Consider the following 20,737-nt stretch of genomic DNA (forward strand, 5'->3'; position numbering starts at 1 on the left):
CTAATTTATCATCCAGTGTAACAGTCCGTATAATTGTATATGCCTGCGTTGACGCCTTGATGTTAGTTAATCTTGATACAACACTCTTGGTACCTCAAATTTCTAGGGTTCCTTTCATATTCATTTCCTCCTCAAATCCCGATTGGTCGGAGTTAAGAAACAAATTCCTTTCTAAACGATAGCCTAAGTTTGTTTACGTCATCTACAAATTTTCGGGGTGATTTCGTTGTTTGGTGTGCATCGTCAACATGACGCTTTGTTTGCAATTTCGTTAAGTCTTCCAGTTCTGTAGCATTGTTTGAGTTATGCAACCATCCACTGCTTACGTTGAAATCTCTGTAATCTTATGTCGCGCGAAATTTGATGTGCATAACGTAGTAGGTCACTATCAAACACATTCTGTAAATCGTTTCGAACATCCTTGAAATTCGCAAGCACGAGTTTCTGTAACAAGTGCGCCTTGTCCTCCCTTGAATATCCGTAGTTTCTCTTATGCACTACACGGCCATATTGCTGTGGACTTACTCAAAAACTGTTCATAATTGTTTCTTCAATCTACTGCGGATGATATTGCAGGTACGTAATTGTTTAATTCCCGCTCCTGGACAACGATTATCCTTCACACTTCGATCCGAAGACGGGATTTGTGGCGCTCTGTGCGACAAGAGGGGTGGACTACGTGACTCGATACCTATTCCAGTGTCTTTCACTTGTTAAGCACCGATCATTATTTTTATACTCCCCATGTACATTGCCCACACATTCGAGTGTATGCAAAACCACCCATTCCACTGACTCATGTTGCAGAAACGCTAATATTTGATCTGCCACTTTCTCCTCACTCTACGAAATTAATTCGGTTCCTTTCTGTCAACATCGACAACTGTTGGATGCAGAGTTCGTTTTTTTTTTAATTTTTAATTTGTTTTATCGTTGCCATTGCTCTCCTTTGTATCGACACCACTATAGCACGGTTGTGAGTTACTCGTCGATTAAGCAGTTAAAGGATGCGCCGTAGTCTCACGCTGTGCTCGCCGTTGAACGCATCTAGTCCCACCCCCCTGTTGTCATTAGCAGCCAATATTAGGTTGCATGGTAGACAATATGTAAGGCATCGAATGCCATAGACATCATTGGCCTTTTGCGACGTCGCACTCAAGAGGTTCCTTGTTACTCTTTAATTTTAGATGGTAGAAACTCGACTTGCCAAACATGAAACGAATCTGTTGGTCGTGTCTTGAGGTCTTCCCCTTCTGAGATATTGATGTAGTCATGGCTTTCTCGATGGGTATGTATACTTCTTTTAACTTTTCTAAACATTTTTGTATACGAAGATATTCCACTTCCTTTTACTCCGATTCACTTGGCTACAATTCTCCTTTTGAGTAAAATGATAGTGACTGCATTTATCATGATCGACATTAAGCGCAAACACTTTTGAAGCAAATAATTTTTCGACAAAGATTTTAAATTTTCGCAAATAACACCTTCTGTTCAGTTATTTGTCTTCTTAATACATTTTCACGTCATTAACGTAGTAACGGTAACTCTGATTGCTCGGACGTATTAGTGAAGACAATCAGGCGAGTAATTGAAATCATACGAAACGTTTTAGTTTTTATCTTTACAATACCAATCAACATCTTCTTAATAATAATCACAGGGCGCTGTCACAACGACGAGTCTTCTAGCTTGGCTTTGCCATCAGCTTGGCGCATATGGTAATAAGCTTCCAATGAGGGCGTACCTTGCTGTAGCAAATCCGCCGCCTTGACTCCAGCGCCCTCGAATCACTGTAACAGAATGAACAACAAGCACAGTAAACACTACTTTTGACGTAAACCGTATACATTCCAAATGCACTTATTTTCATTATCAAGACTAATAATTCTTAACTGTATTTTCTTTAACGTATATTACACAATTTATATATACATTATACTTAAATCGAAAGCGGCGCTGAAGGAAAGTGGTGCTGACAGTGAGGATGTTCTATAATCCCTCATGAATATCGGCGCAGTACATTGCTCCATTTAAGAAACCCACACTTGATTCGATATCTCGATTATTAGAAGAGGGCACGCTATTAAGCCTCTGCTTACCAAAATCTATGTAGCGTTGCTTACAGTGGGGCCTCTCGGGCCTGTGTTTAAATTGACACTATTTTGACCGCTTATGATATGAACGACTTTTGGGTTATAAATACTTCTGTAATAATTTTATTTATTTAAAGTTTACCGTTTAAAGATAAAGTTTTTATACTTTTACTGGAGGTTTTTAATCTGATTGCAAATTTGCGCGGGGTCTACAGACAATAGCAGAAGGTTTAGTGCACTGCTTTAGGTGTAATAAAATCGGCAGGTAGTTCACTTTTTTTTTTTTGTTTTTTTTTTTTTTTTTTTGGATAGTACCGACTAACGCCAATTTTGTGACAAAAAATAATAGGCTAAATCAAGAGATGTAAAACATCACAGGTGATATTATGTCCAGACTTTTCAAATTCGATCAGCAGCGTTTTCACAACATTCTCTTAAAGCCTTACTGCTCTAGTTTCTTCCTCCTTGCAGCAGTAGCTTGTTACACTGTCACCAATTGTCCAGAACTTTTTCCGTATCTAGGAGTTTTTCATAAGCTGTATTGTCAAAATGGGCACCTTGAAATGTGACCAGCTGTTCATCCACCGTCATGCACCATCCTGGAATGTAGGCATCCCTAAGGGTAATTTCCTATATCTCAGAAATTTTTCCGATTGTTTCAAATTTTTGACTTGACCTTTGTTCACGTCGGGCTGCTGCATTGTCACAGGGCAACACTCTCAGAATAGCACGTAAGCGATTGCGAGACACAATTTCATTGAACAGTGGTCGCCCATTATCTATACTCCAAAACTGACTAATATGTTCATTTGTTGACTTGCGAACTCCAGTCAGGATCAGAACACCAAGAAACTTTTTCATTGCATGCTTATCTACATCCACCCAATACTCGTAAACGATTCGACCTTCCTTTGTCAATGAGCATAAAACAAGTTTCTTCAGTATCACAGTTCTAATCGAATAACTTGTAGGTACCTGGTCCTTTTGCTCCGGCTACCAAAAATTCCAGCTTGAGGAGTTATAGCCATTACGAGAAAACAGGAGTCACACTCAACAGAATTTGCGCTAAATTATTGTCCTGTGTCTTCGTAAAAGGATTATTCATTATCTCATCCTCGTGTAGTTCTGGGTTTTCAGAGACATCTACTCATAATCATCATCTCTGGAAGATTCACATTAACTAGGTGGGTTTTCAGAATCAGAAGACTGCTCCAGCAATTCCCTTTTCTCCTCGTCTGATAGCCCTCTTCCTGGTTACATTTTTATTGTGTAGAACAGACAACTGTTATGAAATAAAGCACCAAAATAAACATGTGTTTAATACAAAGGAGGACTGTTGAACACTGAAAGAATAACAGCGCGAGTCAGCAGTGGAAAATGACACAACAACGCTGCGCAGACATAAATCTGGCTGTTGAAAAATTCCTGCGAGGCCCGTACGGGAGGAAACGTGCACCAACACTTTAACGCAAAGCCATAGGGAAATTTTTATAACTTTTTTCATAATTATGACTAACTTGGCAAATTAGGAGAAAATCATAAAATTTCATTAAAATAAAATATAAAGTTACTAATAGAGAAGATATTAAAAATCACAGTTGGGCCTCTGAAGCCCGATGGTAGGTTAAGTGGTAACATACAACAAAATTACGTGCCCCTGTGCCTACTATCATTTGTCGGGAATTCTGAACTGCTCACGATCAGTTTGGTAACAGTGAGCGAACCGTCAGACATTCCGCGCTTCAGATCGCGGCCACGGTGCCGGCCTTGCGGTCAAGTGCCGGCTGCGGGGTCAGCGACCCGCCCGTCGCCAAACTAGTTCTTGCCGCAGCGCCAGCGCTTACGTAATACTGGCCATGTGTTTGTCCTCAGGGCCACCAACACACAGCTTCCCCTATGAATGCGTCGCGTGGTAATTCTTCTATGGCCAGAGTTGCTGTGCTGCGATATCTCCCGATCCCGTGATCACTGGTTCGTATCACGGCGGCGGATGTGATTTGGTCGTTTTGTGGCCAGAACAGTGAACGAGACAGACGGGCGCTTGTGATGATGTCCAGATTAAACGCCAATTCCAGTAGCTGAATTCCCAACCTCCTGTCATAGATTCACGAGGGTGATCACTTCGTCGGACAGGAGCATAGATCCTGGAGGTCGTCTTAATAATTTTCACCTCTCCTTCCAATACCACCAACCGTAACACTATTCTCTACATGCACTCACGAACTGCTGTCCATGAATGGCCGGCCGGTGTGGCCGTGCGTTTCTAGGCGCTTCAGTCTGGAACCGCGTGACCGCTACGGTCGCAGGTTCGAATCCTGCCTGGGGCATGGATGTGTGTGATGTCCTTAGGTTAGTTAGGTTTAAGTAGTTCTAAGTTCTAGGGGACTGATGACCTCAGATGTTAAGTCCCATAGTGCTCAGAGCTTTTTTTTCATGAATGCAAGTAGTTCAGATCTAATGATGGAAAGGTGCTGGTGATGTGAATCGGGCTTGGGCGTTTAACTGCTGCCACAAGAACCTTCCCGCAAGCAGCGTTTCATTGACGGAGCACTTAGAATGTACAACAAATCGACTAATGAGACTACCGGCACTATGCTTGTACATCACCTTGCCTGGTATTGACAGAGTACAGCTCGTTTTGTATTATCGCGAAGTAGGAAAAAAGTTTCACGGCTAGATATGCGATTCGGTATGGCAATCATTAAAACAAAAGCGCTTTCACAAAATTTCAGTCAGCAACTTTCCCCTCCGAATACATAATATTTCGTTGAATCCAACATAAATGTAGGTAATGATCGTTGTTGTTGTTCTTGTTATTATTATTATTGTTGTTGTTGTTGTTGTTGTTGTTGTGGTCTTCAGTCCAGAGAGTGGTTTGATTCAGCTCTCCATGTTACTCTATCCTGTGCAACCTTCATCATCTCCCAGTACCTACTGCAGCCTACATCCTTCTGAGTCCGCTTAGTGTATTCATCTCTTGGTCTCCCTCTACGATTTTTACCCTCCACGCTGCCCTCTAATACTAAATTGGTGATCCCTTGATGCCTCAGAACATGACCTGCCAACCGATCCCTTCTTCTAGTTTAAAGTTGTCATACCGTAAATTTCTCTCCAATTCTATTCAATACCTCATTAGTTATGTGGTCTACCCATCTAAGATAATGCTCATAGAATTAAATAAATCAGAGCTCACACGAAAAAGATTAGGTTTTCATTTTTCCCATTTTCTATAGTGAACCTTACGTTTGTAAAGTCATCTAGGAACTGTGGATTCATTGTAGAGAAGGCCAGAAGCCATTGTCGTTCGTAACAACTTACTTTCAGGCCTGCTGATGGCCGAAGGCAAGCATGCGTTACGATAGAGTTCCAGATTAGAGTAAACACAAGTTAACAGACAGTAATGGGAAAGAATATTTCCTTTTTTCCCAATAGCCTCTCTTCTTACTTGTAAAATTTAGCGAGTGTAGGTGTCTGTAAAGAGAATAGAAGATTCAGTGGTTAAGAAAACTTTTCAACTTCGTGAAAGTCAATCGGTTATTTTCATCGGAGTAGGTGGAATGAACATAATATTAAATTAAAAACGCCTGTAATAGTCGAAAATAGAGACTACTGCATAGCTATTTTCCTTGTGTCACATCAGTTGTGTGGCTATTTTTCTTAAGAGGTACATGTTGGTGTGCTAAAAGTGTTGCAACTTTGACTAATCCACAATAACGATGAAAAGAACAACTAATTACTCCCGTCACGTTTTAAAACAATGTAAAACGCCTGAAGCTGTGTAGCTGATTTAGCGAAGGTGTAACACATGATCGAGTGTGCAAGATGGTGGCAGCGATCTAAATGTATACGAGTTATATGATAGGCGAGAAGAGGGCATACAACATTAACCTCAGATCGCTACTGTACGTGTAACTATCTATACTCCGCTGGCGATACTTCCTATACCATGTGAGCGTCCTTTTTTACCTCGTATCTCTCAAATTTTACCATCTTTTTTGCAAGATAAAGGGTGTTTCTTTGATAATACGAACTTTTCAGGTATGATGAAGAAGGATAAATGTGCCAATTTGAGGTAAGGGACAATGTCCGGAAACGAAGAAATCAAAAGTTGTAAGCGAAAACCTTTCTGATACCTCTGACGGCGGAATATATGTACCAGTATAGTTGCTACTAAGATTGTAAGGTAGGCGGCTTTCAGAGATGATAGTATGGATCAATGCTTGTAAAAGTGGGCTCTAAAATGCATATAAAGCAGTGGGCACCTGTTCAACGGAAAAGAAGATGAAAAAGTACTTCTAGCTCCTATGGTGCGTACCTCAGAGTCCGTAGACCATTTACTGGACACTTTTTTCGTATGTTAGTGCACATAAGCACTTCTGAAAGTTGCGTACCCTACAATCGTAGCAACAACAGAATCTGTACTTCTATTCCACTGTCAGAGGTGTCACAACGATTTTTCGCTTAAAAATTTCGACTTGGTCGGTTCCGAATCACGGTCCCTTACCTCAAATTGATACATTTACCCTTTTTGATCACCTTGGAATGTTTGTATCATCATCGCGTAATCGCACTGGATATGTAGGAGGAAGTGTGTTAGAAAAATGTGAAGAGTGTCAGTGGCAGCTGTAGAAATCTCTCTTTAAAACAAAATACGTCTTATCATTTTTGCCTATCCCTAAAGATTCTTAGGAGACAATGCTGTCATTAGAAATTCCTTGACAGGTATCGCAATTAATGCTTTCTTGCTCTGTGTTCGTTCAAGAGTACGGTAGAGACAGCAGCAGCGTCGAGAGGCTGCGTTCTGCCTGTAGCTAGCCGACCAGCTCGTTCCCCCTACCCCAGCTCGTTCCCCCACCCTTGACGCGCTGTGCCGTGGCTTATCTGGTGACGGCGCTGTTTGTCCCCACAGACCAGAGAATCCCATTTCCCAGATACCGCCATCCTGTCAGGGAGCGCAGGGGACGTCGACGTCGACGGAAACGGAACAAACAGCCGATCGCCCCGGAATGCGGCCGGGGGGATCGAACAGCGTGAGATACGCGCCCACAGGACCTGCCAGCGCTACGCCGCGACACTCCCCGGCCGACACGGCTACCCGTGCTTTACCTCACCAAAGGCCTCTATGGCGGAATCGGCTTCCAGGCAAGATAAACGGACATCTTCATCTTTTTTGCCTAGAGAGCCCTCATACCACCTGTGAGTCCCACTGCGGAGAGTGCTCACAAAATCTGCAACATCGTACTCAGCAAGCCCCTAATGGTTCGTGGTGAAGGATGCTTCTAGTACCATTAACTGATCCCTTCTGTCCTGTTCCACTCACTAATGACACGTGGGAAGAGTGATTGTCCGTTAGCCTCTGTATTGGCTCTAACGTCTCGAATTTTCTCATCGGAGTCGTTTCGCAAGACGTATAAGGGAGAAAGTAATGTCGTCTGACTCTTTCTAGAAGGTACTCTCTCGAAATTTCGGTAGTATGATGCACAACGCTTGTCTTGTGACGTCTCCCACTGGAGTTTGTTCAGCATTTCTGTAACTCTCTCGCGCAGAATAAACGATCCCGTGCATCGATCTTCATTAGATCTTCATTTCTATCGGGCCTACCTGGTAAGGGTCCCAGATTGATGAACAGTACTCAAGAATTAGCAGTAAATTTTCAGTGTATTCGGAATAAAGTTCCTGAATTTACTGCCCTCCAGGAAGCGTGTGACGCGCAAATTATTCTCGGGACTGGGACATGGCTGAACTCTGAGATAGGAAGTTCTGAAATATTTAGTCAGGGTTGGAACGTGTATCGGAAAGACAGATTAGACACCGTAGGAGGTGGTGTCTTCATTGCAGTTGACAAAAATATTGTGTCTACCGAGGTCGAAGTAGAGTGTGATTGTGAAGTTAAGACACGTTTGACAGGGCTAGGGGAAATAAAGTTAATTGCTGGGTGTTGTTACCGGCCACCAGGTTCCACCGTGACAGTTCTAGAATCATTCAAAGGGAGTCTACATTCTGTATCGCAGAATGTCGGAGGCGACTTCAACCTACCTAGTATAGACTCGGATGTATATGGATTCATTACAGATCAGACCTCATCGACGGTGTCAGTGTTAAGACAGGGATTAGTGATCATGATGTTGTCAAGAAGGCTAGGAGAGTATCCTTACTAGAAAGAGCAGATAAGCAGTTTTTAGCATCCCACTTAGTAAATGAATCGACTCCATTTACCTCCGGTACGATGGACGTGGAAGAATTATGGGCAAATTTTAAACACATTGTAAATCACGCATTGGAGAAGTATGTGCCGAAAAAGTGGGTTACGAACGGAAAAGACCCACCGTGGTTTAACAGCGCAATTCGGAGAATGCTCAGGAAGCAAAGACAGTTGCACTCGCGGTACAAGAAAGATCGGGAGAATGACGACAGGCAAAAGCTTGTAGAGATTCGTGCTGCTGTAAAAAGAGCGATGCGCGAAGCATTCAACTACTACCACCGCCATACCTTAGCAAAACATCTTGCTCAAAGCACAAGGAAATTCTGGTCTTACGTAAAATCGGTAAGCGGGTCGAAGGCTTCCATCCAGTCACTCACTGATCAGTCTGGCCTGACAACGGAAGACAGCGAAACGAAAGCTGAAATTTTAAATGTAGCATTTGAGAAATCTTTCACGCAGGAGGATCGTACAAACATACCGCCGTTTGAGTCTCGTACAGATTCCCGTATGGAGGACATACGATAGACATCCCTGGCGTTGTGAAGCAGCTGAATGGGTTGAAAATAAATAAATCGCCAGGTCCTGATGGGATTCCAATCCGGTTTTACAGGAGTACTCTACTGCATTGGCTCCTTACTTAGCTTGCATTTATCGCGAATCTCTTGCCCAACCTAAAGTCCCGAGCGACTGGAAAAAAGCGCGGGTGACGCCTGTATATAAGAAGGGTAAAAGGACGGATCCTCGAAATTACAGACCAATATACTTAACATCGGTTTATTGCAGGATTGTCAAACATATTCTCAGTTCGAACATAATGAATTTCCTGGAGACAGATAAGTTGCTGTCCATGCATCAGCACGGCTTTAGAAAGCATCGCTCCTGCGAAACGCAACTCGCCCTTTTTTCACATATCTTGTGAACCATGGATGAAGGGTATCAGACGGATGCCATATTCCTTGACTCCCGGAAAGTGTTTGACTCGGTGCCCCACTGCAGACTCCTGACTAAGGTACGAGCATATGGGATCGGTTCCCAAATATGTGAGTGGCTCGAAGACTTCTTAAGTAATAGAACCCAGTACGTTGTCCTCAATGGTGAGTGTTCATCGGAGGTGAGGGTATCATCTGAAGTGCCCCAGGGAAGTGTGGTAGGTCCGCGGTTGTTTTCTATCTATATAAATGATCTTTTGGATAGGGTGGATAGCTATGTGCGGCTGTTTGCTGATGATGCTGTGGTGTACAGGAAGGTGCCGTCGTTGAGTGACTGTAGGAGGGTACAAGACGACTTGGACAGGATTTGTGATTGGTGTAATGAATGGCAGCTAACTCTAAATATAGGTAAATGTAAATTAATGCAGATAAATAGGAAAAAGAATCCCGTAATGTTTGAATACTCCATTAGTAGTGTAGCGCTTGACACAGTCGCGTCGATTAAATATTTGGGCGTAACATTGCAGAGCGATATGAAGTGGGACAAGCATGTAATGGCAGTTGTGTGGAAGGCAGATAGTCGTCTTCGGTTCATTGGTAGAATTTTGGGAAGTTGTGGTTCATTTGTAAAGGAGACCACTTATAAAACACTAATACGACCTATTCTTGAGTACTGCTCGAGCGTTTGGGATCTCTATCAGGTCGGATTGAGGGAGGACATAGAAGCGGATTACATTTCCGTAAGGTTCTTCGTATTAATGTGTCTCGCATCTGCTTTTCCTACTGTTTGCTTTACGGTCATTCCACTTAAGGTTGCCCTGGACAGTTACCGATATTTTACGGTTGTTACTGCTTCCAGGAATTTGTCATAATGTCATAAATAGTGTAGTTCGTCATTTTTTCCATTTTCCGCCGTTCCTTAGTCGATTCAAAATTTGTTTTTTTGCCACATGCGTTTCGCTTCTTTTATTTGTGAAACATCTTAAGTGGCCTTGTACATATACGTATTTTCAACGCGGCATCCGTTCATGACAATGCACCCCTTGCCGTCCGGCGTAAAGAATGACGCACCGTTTGAAGAATACGCGGTGGTTGATGCACCTGCTGGCACGCATTGAAGACGCTACCCTGTAGGTTCTGCACACCGTAGATTAGCGTGGCGTGGACAAATTCCTTAAAGTGTCCCCATAACCAAAGTTCTAAGGGACTGAGGTCTGGGGGAAGAGCAGGCCTAGGTGTGAAAGCCAGCTCGCTGTGTACTTAATCGTGGTGACTTCAGCGCCTTGCGGCACACGGGAACAAGTGTAGTGGAGTACAACAATCGGAGCGAAACATGACAGCAGCTACGTCGGATTAGAACAGCTCTGCTACACACACCCAAATACGTACGTTTACTGAACAGCCTGTCACGTGCTCGTCACTGATTGGCCGTCCTTTTATGGTCTTAGCTCCCCAACGTTGAATTTCCCATTTATCGTTATTTGCAATATTTGCTCGATTCCGTATTCCATACCTTTTTGTGACGCTATTGCCAAGTTGTTGTTCAGAACCCTATACATCGTAAAAAAATTTCGCACCCCCCCCCCCCCCCCCCCAACAACCCGAACATTAATAACTATTTATATTTTTCTAATAGACAAAGGGGTTATAGAAAATTATCCTGTGAAGAGAACAAATTGTCTTTATAAAAATGTTATAAACTACACAAGATTTGTTGTGTAGGACATCAGCAACCGAGAGGTGCGATTAATTTAGAGAGATCTGCTTCAGTTGTACTAATGATTATTCAAACCGCGTCCAATTTCGGAATGTTAGAATCCCATCTTGAGGTTTATAAAATTGTTACATTTGTTAACACACATGTGATCGGGTCAGTCAGTGCAAGGGCCCCAAATCACTGCATCTTTGCGGAAACCGTCCGCCGTCGGGCAGCTTCACGGTATGAACGCAAAGATGGATTTTAACGTCCCGAAACCGGTCGTGGTTTGGATAATCATTAGGTCCAGGTGTTATAAGCTAGGTATCTACTTTATAATTTTATTAAATTTTTATCCAAAATATCTTCAGACAACACAAAAAATCATGTATCGACAGACGGTGGATTGAGAGTGGGATCAAGAAATACAGGACATTGTCCAGGAGGAACACTGATCCCTATTTGACGTCAAACTATCACCGAAAGCTGTTACATACTTCTTGCGAGCCTGGAGAATGGAGTACTGTGTGTCAATTTAAATTTAAGTCGTTTATCGTCCAACGCTCAACATTGCTATATAGTATGTTGTTTAGTTCGTAACCGGTTGTAAACTGTTGAAAACAGCTTCCTTTTGTAGACAGCGTTTCCAAGAAAGTAGTCGTGGCCTGTTTTGGCGCTTATCCAGCAGCAGACTGAAAACAACTGACTTTCACACACCTCATTTGTCTTACCGTTGCCCTAGAATTGCTTAGCGTCTTCTCTCCATACCCGTTACGAAGATCTCACTCAACTCCTGAGCAGCGTATATTTCGAAGCAGTACACATACAATAATAATTAACAGTTTAAAATAAACGGAAATTTGCATAGCCCAGGAAAGACAGAGGGGTGCATGTGGACGGTAGGGCAGGGAAGGATACATGTTAAAGAACGGTATAATACGAAACCATTATATCTCCACAGATAATGTGTAACGCGGGTGTATATGCGAGATAAGTTGATGTGTTATGCATACTCGTATAAATGGAATGTAGCGGTAATTAACTGCATTCACGTAGTTCAATTTTTGACTAAACATACTTCTTTGTTTAAGAAAGATACCAGTCATTTCTACGTTATTAGATTTATTTGTACTGTATTACAGTATTTACAGTTGCCTGTGGTTTCCAGCTTTGTTTGCTCTTCTTATAGTAGCGGTTTTTTTTACCTTATCTGTCTAGTATCCGAATCCAGGTTCCCCATCTTTCTTAACCTTTCTTGCTTGCTGGAGCCCCAAAGCTCTTGCTTTGGCTTCATGCTCAGCTGCACATCAATTCCATCGAAGTGTGATAGAAAAGTTTTACAGACGTCCTCTGGTCTTGGTCCACCTGCGCACATACCTTGGAAAAAGAAGAGACGTACTTGGGAAAAAGGGTGGGATCCATTTCCGGGTTGTGTGCCACTGTGAGCGAACTACAGATTTACACATTTGAAGTCTCAGCACATTCAGAATAACGTAATTTATCATAGGACAAGAGGATTCAAGAACATGAACGATGTTTCTCATTTGGCACAGCTGCCGCATAGCAAACCTAAAGCTGAGCCATCGCCGAAGTGAAATACGTCTAATGAGAATGTGGCGGGCCTTAAAGTTGACACGCGTCTAAAGCTGATGACTGAAAGGACCTTAAAAAAGAAAAAACACAGACGTTCGTTCTTCATTGCTCCCAAAATATTTTGGGTAGAGTTACCTGATGGACAGAATAGAAGTATCAAACGCGTAATGTTCTCAGTGGCATTATTACAAGGTTCTGCTGTACCTATTAAAGATCATCCTGAAAGGTTTAGTAGAGCGATACAGCTAACTTAAAAATGTAGAATAATTCGGTCATATCGAGAACAGTCCGAATACAGGCAACTCTCACAATCAGTCCCATAATACTCCGAATGTAACGAAACAGACAGAAGCAAACAATTAAATGTTGATGCAACAGAAATGAGAATCGTTTATGTCTACAGCTGTCACGTTAACGTACTTTCAACAGACGGATGGTCATAGTATAGGTAGGTTGAATACAATATAACGTATACCGGTATATTAATTTGCAATTCCATTATAAAGTGCACCAACAGTGATCATGTAGGTTTTGCTAAATGATCGATTGGCGTGTCAAACTAACTTCATAAAAATTCCATGACTTCAGTATTCCAAAGGAAATGCTCCAAATACAATACAGAAGCCCACATTCGTCATGATTTTTGCTGGAATGTGTAAAATGCTAATAAGGGTCCTTGTCGGAGCAAGAGAGAAATCCTCCAAAGTTTCATTTAAGCTTTGTAAAAGTAAGGTTCTAAATGACTTCCGGATGTTCCATAGGCGAGTGAATTGTGTGAGCATGCTTGTAGCAACTGGAAATTGAGAATGCTGCTTTCCAATTTCACTTCTTTGTAACTACCGTTAATGTGCCCTGTGCTCGAAGGAACAACGAACGGCATTGAAATTGTTTAGATTATGATTAATGTCGTATGCTGTCCTCAGTATCTCAAATAATTTTTATTTATCATCTTGAATTCTGTGACTGAACATGTGTAGACGCACAGTTTTTAATCTCTTCACTTTGGCACAAGACCCTACAAGAAAGCAATGCCGCGAGTTCACGGAGAAGTGCTATTTCCTCTTACAGTGGTTTTGTAATAGCAGTGGCGGATTCCAAAGCAGTCAACGCGTGAAACCCTGAAATGTTAATTGATGTATTGTGCTCAGGTATCAGCATACATTTATTTTCACAATTATCTTGCAAGATATTGCTGAACCACTGATACGTAACAGTTGGTAATAGTGTAATTGCAGTTTTCTGTAAGGTCCGTGTGAACAAGAGTTTTGAAATACTTACCGGGCGAGTTTCGTTTCATTGTCTTCCATTCATAATCTGCACCATGCAATAAATAAACGAAATTATTACTAGATTCAGACACAATTCATGAGCGGCCAGGAGGACCGCATCCGGATAAAAACTTTCTTCATTATTGTAAGATGAATGCCAGGATGATTTCTCCAACAAGGCCACAAGTTATTTCCTTCCCCGTTATTCTCCCTCCCTTCTTTAAATTTTGATGGTTTTTGCTCTTTAAAAACAAACCTAGAATAACGTACTAAAATAACAATAGTTCGAGCATAGCCCAGTGCAAGCCAATTTTAGTTTAGCATGATTACTGTGTACATTAATGTGAGTTAAGTATTAAGCCACACTGAGAACGGTTCAAAATAAATAAATCAGGTTTGGTTCATATTTGAGATACTTATGTAGGCGGAAAACATCGTTACATATCCGAAAGCCAGAATTAATATTCGGGACTCCTATGCAGGGTAACGTCAAAACTGTGTACATGAGAAACAAATTAGTATGATAGTAAAAAATGGAGGAAAGGAGAACATACACATAAGAGGAGTGGAATGGATATTATTACCAAAACCCGTAGCGTGACCGGGTGCAAGGAACATGGGTCTTAAATATGTTGTGTGCGAAAGGACAGACACCGTTTTGATCCTGCAGCCACTATGAATCAAGACACAAAGGAACTGAAGACATTCGCTGCCAATGGGCCTTGATCTGTATCAGTGGGGCAAGTTGAAAATATGTGCTGGATCGGGATTCGAAGCCGGGTCTCTTGCTTGCTTTGGAGATTCGCTGACCACTACCGGACACGGTGCTCGCCACAGCCTCATGGACTACCCTAGCACGCCTTCCACCAGACCCAAATTCTCAACTTATACCACACACTACAGATGTAGTGCCCCTGCTAATTAGCCTCATTACTCGCGGGATCTCGCTTATTCCCGTAAGAGTTTGAGCTCGTGTGTATCTGCTCTGAAGGGATCATTGGCCGTCATCGCAGTCATTAAACGTGTGGTGTATGTTCTTTCGATGTCGGCCAGTGATCCCTTCAGTGCAGATGCACACCAAGCGTCAACTCTTACGGGAATTGGCGAGATACTGCGCGTAATGAGGCTAATAAGTTTAGAAATTGGGTCTGACTGGAGGACTGCAAGGGTATTCCGTGCGGTTGTGGTGATCACTGTGTCCGGATGGCGTAGTGGTCAGAGCATCTGTCTGGTAAGCAGAAGACCTGTAAGAAATCAGTGCCCACTGGCAACTAATGTCTTTAATTCCTTTGCGTCTCGAACATGGGTGAGGATAGCGTGGATGCTTTCAAGGATTATAAATGACTGATATAAGCTATATATTAGAATGAATTATAATACAATTTACATTTACATAATAATGCGTTGTTGTAGTAACTTGAAATTGCTACCATGTTAACTCATACTTATTTTTCAGGTAAGCAATTGGCGCGTTCGCTCAGTCATGGTGCTTGGCGGGTGATGTGAAGCTGCTACTGTTGCTCCTATGCAGACAAGATCACGTGCAGACTCGACAGGTTCGGAATACGCCAGATCCTTCAGGTAACCCCAAAAGTACTAATCCACAGGATTCAGTTGCGGTGACCAAGCTGCAGTTCCTCCTCTCAATTCAGGGCTCACCAAATTCGTTTCGATGTGATGTACACCAGCAGCAGTGCGTACAGGAGCATCACCGCGCTGGACCTAGCAGTCATCGATAAAGGCACTTGTCCATATATTTACTTCCGTCTACCGTTGGTAGACAAGTACTTTTTTTTTTTTTTTTTTGAGCGGAGATTAGTCAGTAACCATACATAGCGGTTGTGGATTGTTTCCCTTGTTTATCACTATTATCAGTAAAAAGTATGAAAGATGGAAGTGAGGTATCGTCACGGTCTGTTGCAACAACTATCGCTCAAACGACAACCGAGGAGCAAAGTGATTCAGGTACAAATAAAGTACGAGCTTCTGGTTGAGTAGGTTCCTTCCTCACCTTGCTTAGCATTCTATGCTAGTCTGCGGACAAACAATTGTGCCCCTACTCGAGTACTCTTCAAAGAAACGTGGATTGTGGGGTTTGAAAGGACCAGACTACAGAGGCCATTGGTAGAAACGTGGTAACACATCATCATCGCCAACGTCAGACATCCGAGAAAGTGTGTATGGGACGCGTCTTATATTCGTTCTCTTGGCTTGCAATGAATTACGGTTGCGAATGTTGGTCCACACTAACAAAATAACACGACGTGTCATAATCCTATTCGGAAGTAGTTCTTGTTGTATTGGTCTAGCATTGCGCCCTTTGTCTTACTGCGCCGTAGGGCCATATGATTCCACAAAAATTTTTGCGCGCTTCCAGCTATGATACGGACTCCGGCCGAATCATGAACCAGTGTTGCACATCTCTTGGAGGCGATTAATCTTCTTTCCCAGTGGTGTGGGCAGAGCCGAATACCGTTAGTGAAGTGCACGACACACTTCGTTGAATCTAAGCAAAATCATACCTGTGTACGCATATGATTGTCCATAGAACGTATGATGCATGTGGCGGACGAGCTTTACTCAAATGGAGAGAGCACTTGCGGTTTAAACAACAATCTTATTCTGTCCCTTACATTTCACTTAGCCAATAATGGTAATTCTGTTCAATTTTGTATACTGTCCTTCAGTACCTCAAGTCGATGACTTTCGCACCTATGCTTCTGTCGTACTAGCCTGTCGCTTCGCTGTTTTGGCAAGACAAGCGAGAGGTATAGAAAAACGTCTGTATAGTTGGGGAAGGACCTTTTATGTTAAGCAAGGAAGGCCATAGAGTTCAAACTTTCGCGATTCTCGCACCGTGTTGAAAACTTGTTGCGGCTGCTCGGCAGAATAGCAGAAACCTGCCGTCAAATTGAGAAAGAGCGTGCAATAGCAGCGTTCGCCCGTAGCAGGCGATGTAGATAGGCGCTTCAGGCAATTTCTGTGGGGGAAAAGTCGCGACCGCAACCAGCGAAGGCAGACGCGCCCGGAGTTAAAGTAACGTACTTCGGCAGACTGCTACGGAGTGCATTACGCAGCGCTTCTTTACTGTAACCCAGTGATAAACTTGTAAGTAGATGATGTTTTTGTAATTCCTTCTAGAAGTATTCACCGATGTTAGCAAAATGCAAGTTGCCATGCCTAAATCAAAACAGTAAAGTACGAAATGTGTTAAGAATGTCAGTGTACTGTGATCATAATGGGCTCTTGTGATTGGCAACACTGATTGATTGGTAGACGGGGATCTCCTGACCAGAGTGAGCATCGGAGGAACACGTTAGCACGTAAACTCACGTTGCACGGTCCAGTTGCGTGAAAGATGGCGGTCAGAAATCCCGCCAAATGCGAGCCACGTGCGGAAGGAATAACACCTACCGAAATTTTTTCGCTAATCAAAACTGTTTACGGCGAAAGTGTGTTTGAAGTGAGTCATGGAGTTCAGTGGGGACAGAAAAAATGTTTGTGACGTACAAAGAAACGGAAGATCTTCTATTTTGACTGATGAGTTGGTGCAAAAAATCGAAGAAACTGTTCGTGAAGACCGCCGATTGACAGTGGATGAAATTTCTGCGACGTTTCCACAACTCTCCTGAACTCTCCTGAACTCTCTTATACGATACACTCACAGGAGCGCTGGGATGCTGGAAATCGTGCGCAAGATGGGTCCCAAAACAGGTGACAGAGCAGTACGAGAGAAACAGTGAGCTGCACCCGCGAGTTTCTTGAGCGGCTTTAATTGGAAGGTGAGGATTTTCTGAGCTGTTTCGTGACTGGAGATGAAACGTGGGTGGCTCATTACACGCCTGAAACGACCAGACAATCGTTACAGTGGCGTTACACCAATTCTTTATCTCCCAAAAAATTCAAAACCACATTTTCGAGCAAAAAAATCGTGACCTCAGTGTTGTGGGACCGAAAAGGAATAATTTTGGTCGAATTGCTGCCTCAGGGCGAGGGCGTCAATGCACAATAATATTGAGAGATCCCAAAAAAACTCAAAAGGAGCATTCACAACTAAAGGAGGGGAATGGTCACAAAAGGAGTGTGCTTGTTGCAAAACGTACGTCCACACACAGCCGTAGCCACCAAGGCGCTGTTGCACTCATTTGGTTGGGATGTTTCGGACCATTCCCCGTACTCCTCTGACTTGGCGCCCTCAGATTATCGTTTTTTCAGCAACTTGAAGGCACACATGAATGGAATGCAGTTTCCTATCGACGTTCAGGTGCAGAAAGAGGTTCTGAAGTGGGAGGAGGATGGGGGGGGGGGGGGGCGGGGGGCTGGCGAGAGAATTCTTTGAAGAGGACATGAAGATTCAATACACGCATTGAACGGGATGTTGATGATGCAAAAAAATAGTCAACAAGCATATCAATAATATTCTGTAATTTTTAAAATACTTTTTCTAAAAAATTTAGTACACTTACTTATTGAACGTGCCTCAAGTAGAAAGTGATTACAGACAATCTCAAATGCTCTATGCTAGCCCGGCTATATAAATGATTGATTAATGCTTCTGGTTCGGTTCCAAGTGTATCTCTACAGTGCAGAAACTAATTGGACCCTTATTTGTATGTGCCCACTGAGAGAATATGTGAGGGACACGAGTAAATTTACAGTCTGTCGTGGCATTCTGACCTTGCCTAGACTGTTCCAAGCGTCTCAAATTCAGTTACTAAATGTAAGTGCTGATCTTCAGTAAGATTGCCGATTGCAGACTCGGTACGGTTTCTCTCTAGCTATCTGTTTATCGATATGATTGGAGACAAAATTTACTCTTTCGTCCTGGCTTCTCATCCGCTTAAAAAAACTTGGAAGTTGACGCATGAAATTCATTTGGGTATCAGTTTCGTCGCAGACGTTTGCAGTTAGTGTTACAATTGTACACAGTACGACGTGACAGTCTGAACGGTCTCACTAAGGCAACTATTTGCGCAAATCTTCAGCCCTTGGAGGGAAAAGAAGTAGGTTAGAGATTGACCAGTCACGGATAATGATGAAAACTCTGGTTTTCCAACATTTCCCAATGCAATACAGACGTTGGATGAAGATCTCCATTTACCTTTTAAGTACTATTATTTCTCTATAGTCGCTTCCGTCTAGTTCAAGTTATGCATCTGACGTATTTGTCCTCTAATGCTTGCTGCTAAGTGATTGCCACTATGTATTCGATTCTTTTTCCGCAGTGTCATTGTCGCTTTCTACATCTCTAGACGCATTCTGTTTTCCAACATCGTTACGCACCACACCCAACGGAATTTTCCCTCTTTAATTCAAAATTATGAGTTGTGGTTATGAATGCATCCATTCTTCATCTTTTTATTATTCTACGCTCCGTAGTTCAGAGATATGTAAAAGGGACAAAGATGTTTGTAAAAAAAAAAAAAAAAAAAACTCTCCGAACGCAATGAAATTTTGTTCAACCGTCTTTCAGCCAGTGTTCTATAAACGCGGAGGATTATTGGTTATGCAGAAGCCTGGTACCCTTAATTTTTAAGCTTTGCGTAAGAGATTTGCTTCTCAGTATGAACGAGCTACACTAGCATCTGATTGCTTCGCCGCAACTTTATATTTTACTACTGCATTAATGCAAGATAACTCACAGTTATTGAAAGTCGCGTGTTCTCTTAAATATCATATTATTTATTATGGCTGTCACTAAATTTTTGCACATTACTTGTGTGTCCTTGTATTTGGATTTATTCTCGTTATGAGGGCAAATATATATTAACTTTGGGGCCGGTTGCCCTTCCTGTCGCTGCAGTGATGAGTTACATAACGGAGGGAAATCGTTTGCGCCACCTGTCAGAGTTGTGTAAACTTCTTCTATGTACGATCGTATTTTAACTCCTTGGAGGTATGTACCGTCTGTGCAACCAATTGAAGGCAGTTTGTTGCCATATGCGTTTCGCTTCATTTTAACTGTTTGTGGTATCGTATTTTCTTAGGCGAAAATTGAGAACCATCCCAGCATTCGCCTAAACGAGCGTGGGAAACCGCCTATAAATCACGCACAGGCTGACCGATGCATGAGCTACGGTCATTAACCGTTATATGGCTCGCTTTGGTTTGTCTTCCTGTCTCGCAAGCTAGCGCGTTGCGCTATACGATCAGGATCACTAGCGGATACTAAGCCTGTAAGAAAATTTTCATCATGAATGTAATGTAACGAACTAGCATCTCTGTGCATCCCGTCCGTATTTTCATATTTTGATAATAATTTGATTCAAGAAGGCAGTACGAAATTTGAGCTTCTCCTGGGTTTCTGAATGTTGAAGTTATTTCTGAGACAAGCAGCTGTAATTTGGACAGGTGGACAGCCTGTGAACTTCAAGAGACAAATGAAACGATGGATCGCAGCGCATGGCAGTTTTAAACATTCGGTGAAGGCGGCTGCGGCAGCCAGGAAACAGAAAGACAACGTATGAAAACTATAATTAATATGTATCTTCAGGCTGATAAGTTGTCACCATCGCCTGAGCGTGAAGAAGTAATTTGAACCTTGGTTCATAGTGCCATTGTCATCTCAGACGCTGGAAGCTCGAGAGCTAAGTTAGCCCATCTTGACGTTACCTTACGCCGGCAAGGATTTAGTGAGAGACATTTCAGAAGCGCGTCGCGGTATAAACCAACCGTGAATTGGCTGAGTGGTGAAAATACTGCGGCGTCCAAGTCTGCAACTTTTCTTGCTTTGCACGGGTAGTGTTTCCAGCTAGTATTATTTTGAGGAAACGCGGCGTGAAGTATGTTTTTTACCGCTATATAAAATCAGGGCTTTTTAAAGGTAGGTAAAGGATGATCTCGTTACTGTTGGGTTGGTTGGGGAAGGAGACCAGACAGCAAGGTCATCGGTCTCATCGGATTAGGGAAGGATGGGGAAGGAAGTCGGCCGTGCAAAGGAACCATCCCGGCAT

General features: G+C 42.6%; 1 protein-coding gene across 7 annotated transcripts in view; it reads left to right on the forward strand.

Annotated features, from left to right (window-relative positions):
• The window catches only part of LOC124623161 (protein kinase C and casein kinase substrate in neurons protein 1-like), a 528,164-nt gene that overhangs the window by 356,212 nt on the left and 151,215 nt on the right, over positions 1 to 20,737 (forward strand). The window contains exon 1 of one of the 7 annotated variants that reach the window (XM_047148960.1): positions 15,241 to 15,365. The exons of the other annotated variants lie outside the window; for them this stretch is intronic. The gene's annotated coding sequence lies outside the window, so the exon portion shown is untranslated. Of the gene's footprint in view, positions 1 to 15,240; positions 15,366 to 20,737 lie in introns of those variants that run through there. 7 annotated transcript variants of the gene reach the window in all.

This window comes from Schistocerca americana, chromosome 7 (assembly GCF_021461395.2).
Source record: "Schistocerca americana isolate TAMUIC-IGC-003095 chromosome 7, iqSchAmer2.1, whole genome shotgun sequence".
Taxonomy (NCBI): Eukaryota; Metazoa; Arthropoda; class Insecta; order Orthoptera; family Acrididae; genus Schistocerca; species Schistocerca americana.